Source organism: Primulina huaijiensis, chromosome 7 (genome assembly GCF_012295235.1).
Source record: "Primulina huaijiensis isolate GDHJ02 chromosome 7, ASM1229523v2, whole genome shotgun sequence".
Taxonomy (NCBI): domain Eukaryota; kingdom Viridiplantae; phylum Streptophyta; class Magnoliopsida; order Lamiales; family Gesneriaceae; genus Primulina; species Primulina huaijiensis.
The window spans coordinates 13,723,574-13,740,259 of NC_133312.1; the positions used below are offsets into that span (position 1 = coordinate 13,723,574).

Genomic DNA, 16,686 nt, shown 5'->3' on the forward strand with positions numbered 1-16,686 from the left:
CCCCCATTTATTGAATTATTGATTTTAGTTGTTGGTGGTGCTATTGTGCCTATATAATCCCAATTTTGAGCATTTTCTCCTAATGAATCCAAATACTCCATAGCTTCATTTGGGTTTTTATCTTCAAAAGTTCCATTACACATGAATTCTATTATTTGTCTATCTTTAGGTATTAGACCTTTATAAAAGGGAGAAACTATTCTCCATGTTTCAAAACCATGATGTGGGCATGTATTAAGTAAATCTTTATATCTATCCCAACATTGATAAAATGTTTCTCCTTGTTTTTGAGAAAAAGTAGTAATTTGTCTTTTAAAAGAGTTTGTTCTATGGGAAGGAAAAACTTTTTGAGAAATTGTTGTTGCATTTCTTCCCATGATCTTATTGAACTTGATCTCAAATTTTGTAGTCATGTTTTAGCTTTATCTTTTAAAGAAAAAGGGAAAAGCTTTAATCAAACTATATCCATGCTATAATTTTGATCATTATAAGTGTTACAAACTTCCTTAAATTCTCTTAGATGTAAATATGGATTTTCAGAATCTAAGCCATGAAAATTTGGTAAAAGTTGAATAATTTGAGGTTTAAAGTTGAAATTAGATGCATTAGGAGGAAAAACTAAGCAAGATGGGGCACTAGTTCTAATAGGGTTCATATGATGCCTAAGTGTTCTTAATTGATCATGTTCTTGATTATTATTATTATTATTGTTATTATTATTATTATCATTATCTTGATTATTTGAATTATCATCCATGTTTAAATTATTTTCAGATACTCGAATAAGTCGACCAATTTTTTTTCGACTCCAAATACTCATACAAAAAACAACACAATATTTATAAATAAAACATAATTAACAAATATAAACTTAATTTATATCTCCCCGGCAACGACACTGAAAACTTGCTACTACTTAAATTATAATTCACCCAAGTGTAGGTTATCTGCAAGTAATATATTTCGTAAGTACGAGATCGATCCACAGAGAGGTTATTTTAAGTTTAAATTTATTAATTTATAGATTACCAAATGCAAGAATTAAGTTTACAAATCATAAATTTTGTCAAGGCTCGAGTATTTATTCTTGGTTTAGGTAATATTGTTTAATTAAAAGTAAAACAAAAGAAACCACCATAAATAATGGTTCCAAAAAAATTAATTATTTAAACACACACCTAATATAATATAGTTCCCACTTTAGAAAATATCGAATTCACCGATATTTTATATATGGTACCTATGATTATATGGTATTTTCACCGATATTTTATATATGGTATCTATGATTATATATATAACAATATAAATATATAATTTCATAAAGTAAATGTTAAATTAAATCATTATATTTTATTTAAAACAACCGGTAGGGCCACGCTATTGTCTAAATGAAATATATGATTTAATAATTTAATTGCTGGAAAGTAAAAGTTAGTTGCAGAAAGTAAAAGTTAGTTGCGATAAAATAAATGTTAGATGCGGAAAGTAAAAGTTAGTTGCAATAAAGTAAATGCTAGATTGTTAGATGTTAGTATTAAATCATAATATTTCATTTAGAACAACCGGCAGAGCCACGCTATCGTCTAAATGAAATATATGAATTCATCCTCTTCACCTTGACATAATAGATTTAGCTTTCCATGATCTTACTTTTGATCAACACTAAAAACATCACTCATAATTGGGAAAATGAAAAATATATTGGAACTTAGAACTTTTATACACACACACACTATATTTTACAATGAGATAGAATGATTCTCAAGCTAGTACAAGGCCTCTATTTATAGGCCAAATGAGAGAAAGGGTCAAAAATTTTATTAATGCCATGTAGTTGTAATAGAAGTCTTTGTCTCCTCTAACTTTAATTTCATGTCCTTTCTTTCAATGCTTTGTTCCACAACTATAATCACCGAATTTGACTCTGCTCAATAAAGCAAACATGTGGGGAATTGTCTGTATATGAATTTGGCTACTTTGTTCACCTCATTTGGTTAAATATTGAAATAGTTATGATTTTTTTACTATAGGCTGGTCATGGTAAAAGTAAATTTGTCCTCCTTTTGATATTTTCACAATTTGATCATCTTAATGAACTTTTTAGGCAATCATGTCTTCTGCAAAGTTGTAGATAATCTTTCAAAGATTCCAAACATGTTTGAATCACCTCCAATTGAATTTTCTAGCTTGAATTATCATTATTTTACCAACGCGTAGAAAACCTGAAAATAAAACATATTTAGTAAGACATTTAAATATAAACAAACAATACTAAAATAACATTATTTTATAATTTTAATGAAACTTAACTTTTAAGATATAGGTTTTAACATATAATAAATTATTAATTTTAAGTTTAATTAGATGATTCGAAATCGACCTCTGGATTTGTATTCATGCTTAATGGTGCAGCTGTCTCTTGGAAAAGTTCCAAACAAGAAATCGTTGCGGATTCCACAACTGAAGATGAGTACATTGCTGCATCTGCTGTAGCCAAAGAGGCAGTTTGGATGAGAAATTTTGTAATGCCGAGATTTTGATTCTGTTAATCTAAGATGATTGATTATGAACTAACTAATATGATTATAGACGGGCCAGTCCGAGACCAGATTGGGCAAAGCATATGAAGTATGCTATTTTTTGGACAGAACTGTTGGCGCCCGAGCGGTAGTTGTTGACCGCCCGAGCGCCAGTGTCCATCAAATATATGTTTCGGGCAGAAGGTGCGCCGCCCGAGCGGTAGTTGTTGACCGCCCGAGCGCCAATGTGCCATAAGAAAAGTGCTTGGCAGAAAATGCCGCGCCCGAGCGGTGCTACACAGAAATGTTGGAAGAAAGAGACACGTTTCAATTTCATGCAACATGATATATATAAATGACATTCCTTCAGTTGAGTCAAAAAGAAGAAACGAGAAAAGGTTGAGGAAAGTGAGGAAATAATCCTTACGCCTCTTAGTTTAGAAATTTGAAGTTTGTGAAAGATCCGCCCGTCCGATTTTTAATCTGACTTCAGTACTGAGTTTCTACCGACGAGAGCTTCAACTAGACGTAAGTTTTGTTACATTTAGACATGATTTGAAATTATGACATTGCCAGAATCAGATATGATTGATATATAGTGTTCTTGACATAGTAGATATCATATAATTGAAGTCAGATCGAAGAACAGATTGTGTATGTAATTGTTACGATTTTCGGAGTTGATTTGATTGAGATTCGATATCAGAGTTGTATTGTTATTGATTATGAGTTTGGTTATTATATCTGTGATGTTGAGATGACGGGGTTATCGAGACTGTATTATTATGCCGTCGAAACATCAGTAGATTGATATTGATCAGATCCACGATTGATTTAGATTGTATCATTGTATCGTTGATATTGATCAGATTGTGTTTTGATTTAAGTATTGATCAGAACAGATATTGAATTGAGTTGTATATTGATATTGTACCTATTCGATTGTCATTACCAGATTGGGTATGGACAGAGTTGAATTCGAGACTTCATCTTCGTCAGACCGAGAAGAGAAAGGTATAAATTAATGTTGATTCGGGATTGCACAACTCGAGCTAGATTTGACTTGACTTTCCCTAAATCACATACTTTATTTTATTGCATTGATATTTACAATTTATGAATTGATATGCTTGTTCTATTGAGTTTAGATGAGTAGTAGATGAGTCATCTTGTGACATAAGTGCCTGATAGTGATAGAATCGTCACTGGCACATTGCACATTGTCACATGATAGGGATATGGCGGAAGTGCCATAGTCTTTGACGGATAGGTCAGGACATCGGACGTTTGGTCATATCGAAGTGGATAGAATTGGAGTTTCTTCTATTACTGATGTTTGGTATGGAAAGGGCCAAAGTCCGTGAATAAGAACATACCACCACCCCGATCGGGAGTGTAGGTGGGTGTATGTTCTTATTCTGATCGGGATCCCTAGATTAGGACGGAGTCGAGTCTGAGTCAGAGAATCACGGAGAGTGATTCATTGCTTGATATTGAATTATGTTCCTGATTATGATACATCTTTAGAATATGAGTTATTATTGATATTGGTTCATGTTTCGGATTTTGATACATGTTATGAATGCCTGTTATATGTTTTTATATTGTCGGTATGATTGCATGTATACATGGTTTATACTGGGAATGTAATTCTCACCGGAGTTATTCGACTGTTGTCTTGTTTGTATGTGTGCATGACAACAGGTGGGACAGGATCGGAATCAAGAAGAGAACGAGTCAGGACTAGTTAGCGTGGAGATCCGGGCTCAGAAGTAGATTAGGCTTCATCACTGATATGTCGTTGGACCTAGTAAATGTATTTAGTACAGGACTTGTACTTTTAGATCTATATGTACATTACGTTTCCGCATTGCATTTAAAAAAAAAATTATATGTCCCACATTACTTAATTGTGTATTTGATATTAATAACGATTAAGGAAATGAATTAGCGTCCGGGTCCCCACAAATTTTGTCAAGAGTTGGGCGTTATTCCTAATGGAGTTGATCCTGTCCTGTTGTACTGCGACAATGCTGGTGCCATTGTGCAAGCAAAGGAACCAAGGTCTCATCAGCGATCCAAACATGTACTGAGGAAGTTCCACATCATCCGGGAGATTGTGGGAAGAGGAGATATATCAGTCGAAAGAGTCCCCTCTGCAGATAACGTTCCTGATCCACTTACAAAGCCCTTGCCAGGACCATTGTTCGAGAAGCATCGTGAAGCAATGAGATTAAAGTTCATGGGTAGTTGGCTCTAGGGCAAGTGGGAGATTGTTAGAGTAGATGCCCTGCAAGCCAACTGTTGCCTAGGGATTTTATTGACTCAGATGTAATAAACAATCTTTATTTTAATATAATTCATTATTTCATGGTTTGTTATTTCTTTGTCTGTATACCCATGAAAACAACATAGATAAAGACCTTGATTATACTTTAATACAAATGAATCGTAATTCGATGTTGAAACTCATTTGTAAACATTGTATGATCTAATTTCGTTCCTAGTCGATTCAGCCGCCTAAAACATGGATAAAGGTCGCTTGAGCTCGAGACTATCATATGTGATGTTGTGTTCCGCGTTTCTTGGTAAGGTGATAGGATCGATTAACGTAGCGAGAGTGTTTAGAAGGGGGGTTGAATAAACACTCACAATTAAAACTGATTTTTTCGAGTTTTGAGTTCAGTTTGGCGAGAAACTGATTCTCGGAATCTTGCTGGTCAATGAAAATCAGTTAAACTAAAGTAGTTGCGGAAATTAACTGACTGAAAGATAGAATACAAAACTGAAATAAAATACACAATGATTGTTTCTGGATGTTCGGAGATTTCAATTACTCCTACGTCACCCCTTCTATCTCAAGGATAGGATTTCCACTAAAATACTTTGATCGAATACAAGATTTGTACTGACCCACTTCAGTATGGACTTATCAGTACCAAAAGCTCAAACTCTTAGTATTACAAAATGTTCTCGGTGCGTAACTGATCTTAGCACTATCGAATTTAACGATTATTACAAAGTGCTAGTGAGCTCAAATTGTAGCCTTGACTGCTACGAATAAATCAAGTAAGGGTTAGCTAAGATTTTGACAGAGTAAAAGCAAGCTTTGAATAGAGTGATCTATGTATATTTTTTCAGCTGTTCTTCTGTCATATTTATAAGCTTCCCTTCCAACGGTAACTTGAGATATATTTGAATCTTTGTATCCGTTGATTGCCACTTCATCATTCCTTGGGCATTGTTTGCTTCATTTATTGTAATGCGGCGTCTTAATTGCTTTAGCCGAAATGCGTTGTTCTAAGATGTATTGATTGAAGTGCTGCGTTTCATATTCAGTTGCAATCTGCTATGTCTCTTTGTCGGTTGAATGTTCTTTCCCGAGACATGTTTAGTTGAAGGAAGCATACGGCTGAATCTATCAACCGATCGGTTTCCAACTGATCAGTTTTCTTTATTAGATCTGATGATTTCAGTTGTTAAGTCCAGTTGCTGAATATAATTGCTCGTATCAGTTGGTTGATCAGTTTTTCAAACTGCAGAATTTAGAGTTTGGTTCATATTTTGTCAAACGCCGGAATTTCGTTTCCAACATAAGGGAATAGAGATGTCCAAACATGCAGATAGGTAGTCATATGATGATTATACCGACCAACCCTCCATCGGACTTTCCAGGTGGTTATCATTCATCGAGAGGATAAGTCTGTGGTTATGATTGTACACCATTAGTCCTTACGACCCGAGACAACACTGTGGCTCTATATGCTAAGGCTGTGCTTTGACTCGTTTATCGCCTCCAAAAGAGTCATCAGGTGGCGAGGTTGGGTACAGTTGCGACACATATAGGAGCTAGTGCATTGTAGTCGGGGATTCACCGCTCACCTACGGGTGTGGATATCCTATGTGATCTGATGGAATAATAGTGCAGGGAATCTCTAGCCAGAGTATGAGATGTACGTTGGAGAATGAGTTCTCCAATAGTACATGCGATGCAACTATTTATATGTATAACATAGTCATCGAATTACGAATTATTATGCAACCCTCGATGAACCAATGGTTGCAGATTCGATCGAGATATATGAGATGAAGGGACCATACTGTACGTTAATCATAATCGACTGGTTCTTGTAGGCATCTGTAGAGCTCAAAGTCAGTACACGTAAAACCCATGTATTTATTTAATTGTTAAAACATTTATTTAAATTTAAATTGATTTTTGATATGCATGATTTATGAAATTGCATTATTTTAAAATTATTTATGCTTATGTGATGCACGTTAAAATATTTTCTCGAGTTTCATGTTTCAGGCGATTATTCGATGCGGGATCGAGGAAAAGAGACCGACGACTATTTTTGGAAATTTTAAAATGTGGTATTTTATTTTAAGTTAAGATTTGGGGCATTTTAAATGTTTTATCTAGTTTTAGCATTTTAAAAGCCTAATTTAATTATTAGGTGATTTTATGATTTTAAAGTTTTCAAAGATTTGACACTTGTACACTTCATTTTAAATTAAGAGTTTATTTACAATTAAAGAAAGGTTAGTGTTTGATTACCATTTAATTAGTTGTTAATTAATAATTAAGCAATAATTTTCCCTAAAATTAGTCACCTAACTCACGCACGCACACACTTTTACACACACTCAAAATCGATAACACACAACACACACATACACATTTTATTTTCAGATTTTTATAGAAGAAAACCTAGGGTTATAAGAAGCTAGAGCAGCCGCCCCTTCCCTCTCCATCTTTCCAGTAAATTTTGTTGATTTTGTTGCAAGAAAAAGAGCCGCTAATAGTTCCGGATCAAGCCTCGCACCGTTTCCACCTCGGTATCGCCGTATCGTGAACTTTTCATATCAAAAGGCATGTATATTCTGTTTTTCCTGTGTCGATCTAATCATATTATGTGTGGTGATGTTTTTATGCGTGAAAATTCAGGTGTGATGTAAATGGTTTGAGCAGAAAGTTGTTTGATCAATCTATGCAACGTTTTTAGATCTCAAAATTTCATTTTTACTGTATTTTGAATTACTGTGATTTTTCGGTCTAGATTTTGGGAAAACTTTCAACATATGAAACGTAGAACTTTTGATACCTTCGATTTGATATAAAATTCGAAATATTTAGGTAAAAATTGAGTGAGTTATAGCCATTTTCGTGGGACTGCTCAAACTGTGTTTTTCTGAAAACTAAGTTATTGATGAATTCTTGAAGTGTTTGAGTTGCAGGCTTCGTTGGACATCGCTAGGCCAGCACTACTGTGTTTAGACATGATATGGGATGTGTTCAGGTATAGTTTGGGGTTTCATTTCGAGTCAGGGATGGCTTGCGAAGTACTATAAACCTAAGGATGAATATGGTGTCGAATTTCAAGTGGAATCGTTATGATGTTGTTTGTCAAGGTTGGGGACGTTTTCGAGGGTCTGTACGGGTTGGAGTCAATACCATAGCATCCTAGGATGGGTCTCGAGGTGTCGATTCTTAGCCCATTTGATTTGGTTGGAAGGAAGAAGCGTCATGTGAAAACTTTTCCCGCAAGTTCGATTTTTCAGTGTCTAGCCGGACCTGTACACGGACCCTGACACAGAGTTCGTGCCTTTGTTCTTCCAAGATGTCAAAACCCAGTAGGTACATGGAACTGTAGACGAACCCTTACACGGGGTCCGTGCCTGAGTTATTTCTGTAGGGTGAAGATACAGTACCTTCACGGACCCGGACCCGGAGGGGTGCACAGGGTCCGTGTACTCCAGTTTTGGGTAAATGTTTATTGATTGTTTTGGGGTTCATGTCATGGTTTAGTACGATGATTAAACGAGGTCAAGTCCCAGGTGACCTAAAATGTCATAAGATATTTATCTAATTCGGTGGTGAGCACGAATACCTACGTCTAAGTTATGCAAGTTAAGTGTTGAAATTCATGTTAGTATGTGCAGCAGTGGCCCCAAGCGAGTTCCAACGAATCTCTCAACGCCAAGTAAGTATGTTCGACGTACATAGAAAATGATTTTACGTTTTTGAGGTATGCTAAATGTCTTGTGACCAAATTATGTATGGGATTAAAAAGCGGTAAACTATGACCAGGGACCAATCCACCCCGTTAAATTATGAACGAGTTTAGATCAGGATTGGAAAGCGATAAAGTATGGCCAGGGACCAATCCATCCGTTAAATTATGAACGGGGATCTCATGTATGTGGAAGTGGATCTTCCCTGTCAGCCCAGTACTGTGGTTTAGTCTGATCAGGCGTATTTATGTATGGGTCATTTACTTTGAAACATGCCTCTACGAAAAATAACGTTATTATGCTCAAGTTTGTATGAAGGAAGTATGTTTACGAAAATTTTATGTTGATGGCACGTCTATGTATGTATGTACGTATGTTCAATCTTATGTATACAGGTTCGAGTTCCAGTATGTACGTTCTATTTTAAAGCTGCATGTGATTTTATTACGTAGTACTCGTTACTTTCAGTTTATTCATGTTGAGTCTTTAGACTCACTAGACTTGATCGATGCAGGGGAGGATGAGTTTGAAAAGACGAGAGGTGAGGACCAGTGAGCTGGCTTGGACTGAGCGGGAGGCTAAACCCGAGGACCGCCATGTTGGAAACGAAATTCCGGCGTTTGACAAAATATGAACCAAAATTTAAATTCTGGAGTTTGACAAACTGATCAACCAACTGATACACGCAATTATATTCAACAACTGGACTTAACAACTGAAATCAGCAGATCTGATAAAGAAAACTGATCAGTTGTTGTTGGAAACGAAATTCCGACCAAACTCTAAATTCTGGAGTTTGACAAACTGATCAACCAACTGATACGCGCAATTATATTCAGCAAATGGACTTAACAACTGAAATCAGCAGATCTAATAAAGAAAACTGATCAGTTGGAAACTGATCAGTTGATATATTCAACCGTATCCTTCCTCCAACTAAACATGTCTCTAGAAAGAACATTCAACCGACAAAGAGACATAGCAGATTGCAACTGAATATGAAACGCCGCACTTCAATCAATACAGCTTAGAACAACGCATTTCGGCTAAAGCAATTAAGACGCGGCATTACAATAAATGAAACAAACAATGCCCAAGGAATGATGAAGTGGCAATCAACGGATACAAATATTCAAAAATATCTCAAGTTACCGTTGGAAGGGAAGCTTATAAAAATGATAGAAGAACAGCTGAAAAAATGACACAGATCACTCTATTCAAAGCTTGCTGTTACTCTGTCAAATTCTTAGCTCACCCTTACTTGATTTATTCATAGCAGTCAAGGCTACAATTTGAGCTCACTAGCACTTTGTAATAATCGTTAAATTCGATAGTGCTAAGATCAGTTACGCACTGAGAACATTTTGTAATACTAAGAGTTTCAGTTTTTGGCAGTGATAGGTCCAAACTGAAGTGGGTCAGTACAAATCTTGTATTCGATCAAAGTCTTTTAGTGGAAATCCTATCCTTGAGATAGAAGGGGTGACTAGGAGTAATTGAAATCTCCGAACATCCAGAAACAATCCTTGTGTATTTTATTTCAGTTTTGTATTCTATCTTTCAGTCAGTTAATTTCCGCAACTACTTTAGTTTAACTGATTGTCATTGACCAGCAAGATTCCGAGAATCGGTTTCTCACCAAACTAAACTCAAAACTCGAAAAAATCAGTTTTAATTGTGAGTGTTTATTCAACCCCCCTTCTAAACACTCTTGCTACGTTAATCGATCCTATCAAGTGGTATCAGAGCAGTTGAATCTTGTTTTTGAATACTTTTGATCTATAAAACTTGCTAGCATGACTTCATTCAACAAAATTCCTATGTTCTCCAAAGAAGAATTTGACGATTGGAAAATCAAAATGCAGGCTCATTTAGCTGCACAAGATGATGAAATGTGGTATGTCGTAACTGATGGACCCATGAAGATTCTAAAAACAAATACAGCAGTTGCCATAACAGAAGGGGCACCACAAAGAATAGAAAAGCCCAGAGATGAATGGACTACTGCAGATAAAAGAAAAGCAAATCTTGATAATGTGGCTAAAGACATTCTGTACAAAACGCTGGACAAAGTAACCTTCAGCAAAATAAAGATGTGTAAGTCAGCCAAAGAAATTTGGGAAAAGCTGATCCAGCTGTGTGAAGGAAATGATCAAACCAAAGAAAATAAACATTCTGTTGCTGTTCAAAAGTTTGATAACATCAAAATGAAAGCAGGAGAATCAATGCACGATTATGATTAAAGAGTAAGCAGTATCATGAATGAGTTAAATGCACTTGGAAAAGTGTATACCAACAAAGAGATAGCATTGAAGGTAATGAGAGGTCTTCCTAAGGAATGGGATGTCAAGACCATGGCAATGAGAGAGTCCAAAGATCTGAACCAGATTGAACTTCATGATCTGTTTGCTGATTTAAAGGTTTATGAATTTGAGCTGCAGACCAGAGAAGGAGAACCATCTACCCCTGCAGCCACAACTGCTCTAGCTGCTGTAAGAACAGAACCAATCAGTTCAGTCGAGAAATCTGCTGATCAGTTGAGCAGTGATGCTATGTCATTGTTCATCAAAAAATTTGGAAGGTTCATGAGAAAAAATCAAGGAAACTTCCAGAAGCCATACCAAAGGAACAACTTCAAAGATGAATCAAATGCCTGCTACAACTGTGGCAAATCAGGTCACTTTATGGCTGATTGTCCTAAACCCAAGAAGGACTGTCAAGGCTCAACTGATAGAAGAAAGAAATCATATGAGCACAAAAGAAGACCCAAGGAAGATAAGAAGTCCTTCAGAAAGAAACATAAGGTACTCTTAGCTGAAGAAAACAAATCTAAATGGGCAGAAACTGACAGTGAGGAGTCAGAACCAGAAAGCTCATGCAGCTCTAGTGATGATGAGGAAGTCAAGTGCTTAATGGCTAATGATGCAGAAGAAGAATCATCTAGCCAACAGGTAATTGATTTCAGCTCAACTGATTTCACACGAGAAGAACTCATTCTAACACTACATGACATTGTAAATGAGTATCAAAAGCTTGCATCATCAGTTGAAAAAATCAAAGCAAAGCAAACTGATCCCACAGACAATAAAACAAAAACTGATGAATCAGTTGATGGGTTGAGATAAAAGCAAAGAGAAACAAAAATCAGTCATTAATCCAGAAGTTGATTCTTGAAAACTCAAAACAGACTGAGCTCATTCAGTATTGGAACAAGTCAACTACTGCACTGAATGAGATGCAGAATTCACAAAAATCAGTTTCTGATAAAACTGGTTTAGGGTTCAACACTCAAGGAGAAATATATCCAAATGATACTCAACCAAAGCCAAAAATAGACAAAGGGAAATACATTCATTTTGTCAAAACAGCAGTGATACAAAAACAAATTGAGCCCAGTAAACTGATTGAGCAACCTACTGAGAATATAAACAAGGCTAGAAGATATGAGATTTATTATAGTAAAAAATTCTCAACTGATTCACAAAGTCAGTCATCAAAGAGGTCTCACAAGAATTATTCGAATAGCTATTTCAATTACTATAACTGCAAGCCAGTTCAGAAGCGATATAGACTGAACAATCAGTTGAATAAAGCTAAAACAAATATTTTATCATCTGTACACTACACACCAAGCACACAAAAGCCGAGAAAAACCATTTGGAATACAGCTACTGGAAAGTCTGTTAGACTAATCCAAGTGTGGATTCCTAAGGGACTAATCAGTTCAGGACCCAAATAGATATGGGTACCAAGTTATATTATATGTATGATTGCAGGTAACAAGTACAAACAAGAACTCAATATGATAGTTGGACAGTGGATGCTCGCGACATATGACAGGAGATGCAAATGCGTTATCCCAACTGATCAAATACACTGGTCCAAACATCAGTTTCGGGGACAATTCCAAAGGTTGAACTGTGGGTAAGGGTAAGCTTATCCAGGGTAACTTTACTTTTAAAGATGTTCTATTAGTAGAAAACCCGAAGTATAACTTGATTAGCATCAGTCAGTTATGCGACAGTGGAGTCTCAATACAATTTGACAAAAACTCATGTTTAGTCAAAACTTCAACTGATGAAATCATACTAACTGACAAACGTTGTGGAAACACATATAAAGTCAGTTGGAATGATCAAACTTATGCACCAGTTTGTTTTATTGCTTCCAAATCATCTAAAAACTGGTTGTAGCATAAAAGACTAAATCATTTAAACTTTAAATCCATTGTCTATCTGAGTAAACATGAACTTGTAACTGGCTTGCCCAAAATAGACTTTTCAAAAGAAAAACTTTGCTCAGCATGTCAGTATGGTAAACAAGTACGATCCTCTTTTAAAAACAAGGGATGTAAATCTTCATCCCGATGCTTAGAACTGTTGCACATGGATCTCTTTGGTTCTATACCAGTCATGAGCTTAGGAGGAATGAAATACACCTTGGTAGTCGTAGATGATTTTTCAAGATTTACTTGGGTTATTTTTCTCAAATCTAAAGACCATACTGCTTCGCAACTAATAAAGCTCTTCAAAAGACTTTTAAATGAAAAATCAGTTGGAATTGATCGAATCAGATCTGATCGAGGAACTGAGTTCATCAATCAAACTTTTTCAAATTTCCTAGAAAATGCTGGAATTAAGCATGAGCTCTCAGCATCCAGAACTCCTCAGCAAAATGGTGTAGCTGAGAGAAGAAATCGGACTCTTAAAGAAGCTGCCAGAACAATGCTTGCTGATTCTGGTATTTCTCAAAGATTTTGGGCAGAGGCAGTAAACACTGCGTGTTTTACTCAAAACAGATCAATGATTGATAAGAATCATATGAAAACACCATATGAGATCTGGCATGGAAGAAAAAGTATAATTACTTATTTCAAAATATTCGGCTGCAGATGTTTTATTCTTGATAATGGTAAAAATTATTTTAAAGCATTTGATGCTAAATCTGCAGAAGCAATATTTCTTGGATACTCATCAGTTAGTATATAGCCTATAGAGTCTTCAACAAGAAAACCCTAAATGTTGAAGAATCTGCTCATGTTGATTTCGATGAAACTGAACTAACTAATAAGCCAACTGATCAAGTTGAGCTAGTTGATCGATTTACAGATATCAGTTTGGAAGATGATGACAAAAATGAAAGTCATGGCTATCAACACATACTTCAAACACTTGAACCAGAAGTACTGGACATATCAGATGTGCAGGAAATCGTTGCTGATGATCAGTTGACAGAGCATAATGATAACATTCAAATACCAGTTGACGAAGCACCAACTGAGACTGAAAACTTTGTTCAGTTACCAACTGAAGAAATTGCTGATACAACAAATACTGAGTACAAATGGAGAAAATAACATCCACCTGAACTTGTAATAGGAAATCCATCTGATCTAGTAAGAACTCGCAATCAAATTCTAAATTTATTTATCTATTCACCTTTTGTTTCACAACTAGAACTGAAGAAAACTGATGAAGCTCTTGCTGATCCTAACTGGGTAAATGCAATGCAAGAAGAGCTAAATCAGTTCACTTATAAGAATGTCTGGAACTTAGTTCCAAGGCCAATTTCAAAAACAATTATAGGTACATAATGGGCATACAGAAATAAGCTGAACGAGGATGGTTCAGTTGTACGTAACAAAGCAAGATTAGTGGCACAAAGATATAGACAAGAAGAAGGAATTGACTATGATGAGACGTATGCTCCAGTTGCAAGACTGAAAGCAATCAGAATTTTCCTTGCTTCTGCATCACACAAGAAATTCAAGGTATATCAGATAGATGTAAAGAGTGCATTCCTGAACGGTCAACTACAAGAGGAAGTATATGTTGAACAACCCCCAGGTTTTGTAAATCAAAACTTTCCTGATCATGTTTATCATTTGAACAAAGCCTTATATGGTCTTAAACAAGCTCCCAGAGCTTGGTACGAAACTCTTTCAAAATTTATAACTGATCATGATTTTTCTGTTGGATCAGTTGATAAGACCTTGTTCAAATTTGCTAAGAATTATCACATTATAGTAGTTCAAATTAATGTTGATGATATCATATTTGGGTCAACTAAACCAAAATTATGCGAAAAGTTTGCTAAGCTAATGCAGGATAAGTTTGAAATGAGCATGATGGGTGAACTGACATTCTTTTTTGGACTGCAAGTGAAGCAACTGGAGACTGTTATATTCATCAGTCAGACTAAATATACAAAGGAGCTGCTGAAGAAAATTTGGCATGGAATCATGTTCTGCTGCCAATAATCCCATGAGCTCATCAGTAAAATTGGACACTGATCAAGGGGGAATATCAGTTGAGGCAACATTATATCGAGGTTTAATAGGTTCATTGTTGTACCTAACTGCCAGTCGTCATGATATTGTATTTGCTGTCTGTATGTGTGCTAGATTTCAAGCAAATCTTAAGCAATCACATTTCTCAGCAGCTAAAAGAATTTTGAAATATTTTAAGGGTACACAAAATGTTGGGTTATGGTATTCTAAAGACTCTACTTTCAATTTAGTTGGATATTCAGATGCAGATTATGCAGGATGTAAGCTTGATCGCAAAAGTACAAGTGGATCTTGTCAGTTACTAGGAGACAGACTAATCTCTTGGTTCAGCAAAAAGCAGACATCCATAGCTACGTCAACAACTGAAGCAGAATTCCTTGCTGCTGGTAGTTGTTGTGCACAACTGATCTGGATCCAGCAACAACTGAAAGATTATGGAGTAATCACAAATGAATCGCCCATATTTTGTGACAATACGAGCACAATTGCCATCATCTATAATCCAGTTCTTCACTCAAGGACCAGGCATATAGATGTCAGGCACCACTTCATTAGAGATTATTCTTTGAAGAAGGACATCAGACTGGAATATATTTCAACTGAGCAACAAGCAGCTGACATCTTCACCAAACCATTACCCGAGACTTAGTTTTCTTACTTTCGCAATATTCTTGGTTTAATTGACTTGTCTTAAGATTATTATTGATGCTGTTTTACTAATAAAATTATTTGCAGAAAATAAGAACACAACAACAAATTGGAAATTATACTTTATTAAGAATAAAATCGATTCCATATTAGAGAAGATAACTTAGAATCAACTGCATCTTGCCATTCTGTAATCAAATTATTCAACTCATAAATTCGGATTCTAGAAAATGATTCAGTTGTAGAAATCTTCTCAATTACATGCCATTCCTTCCATAGCATTGCATGTAACAGAACATTGTCATCAACCAGGTCTGTAACATGCCTGACTTCAAAACGATCAATGTATTTCCTTGCTGTTGCTGCTTGAGCACGGGAAAGAACAGCACCACTACTACTTATCCTCTGCAAATCATGAATTTTGAACCATGTTGACATCACTTTCGTCAAGACATATTCCTTCATCGTTTTCTTCAACTCTTCTAAATAAGGACTTAATTGTTCAGTAACTTGAATATGCGTACTGCTGCATGCATCAGAATTAATTGAATCCGACATATTGAACTGTTATTATCTCACATTTTATCTCTATCGTCTTTCTTATAGACAGATGACATTAAATGTTGAAGAACCCAAAGAGTCTCGAGTCAATCGAAGCGTTTTTCTCATTTACCCAGGCTTCTTATTTATAAGTTGTTCATTATTAACTGATATCAATTTGTCATTTATTACTTAATGCTTAACTGATTTCAGTTCATAGTCAACTGATATAAGTTAGTCTTTCATCAGTTCATCTGTTTAAAGTTTGCAATTCATATATATAACAACTGATGAAGTTTATCATTTGCAGGAAAGAGAAAAACAAAGTTATGCTCATATAAATACTTCATTCAACCATAAACGTTTGCACGGATTACATCATCATATTTTTCCTCTACAACAATTATCCACATTTTCAATCAAGCGGATAAAGGTGTGGTAGATGTCTTGTCAAAGCTCTGAGAAACAGCTATGCGCTTAAGGATTTTCAGTTCCTTTCGAAGCATTAGCTGATAGATATGACTATCCTTAGAGACGTCCACCCACACAGCTATGTTCAAGTGCTCCCGCAATTTTTTCATCTCTGCCACAAGTTCAGGAGTGGCAGCCTCCCCAGTATTATACAATAACTCAAGCTTCTGTAATTTTTCCCAGTAGTGAAGACTCTTA

General features: G+C 35.7%; 1 non-coding gene across 1 annotated transcript; it reads left to right on the forward strand.

Annotated features, from left to right (window-relative positions):
- The first annotated feature begins 213 nt into the window (after nt 1-213).
- Nucleotides 214-324, forward strand: LOC140981890 (small nucleolar RNA R71). Its single transcript, XR_012176165.1, has one exon. It is a non-coding gene; the product is annotated as a small nucleolar RNA R71 (small nucleolar RNA).
- Nucleotides 325-16,686: the final 16,362 nt, after the last annotated feature.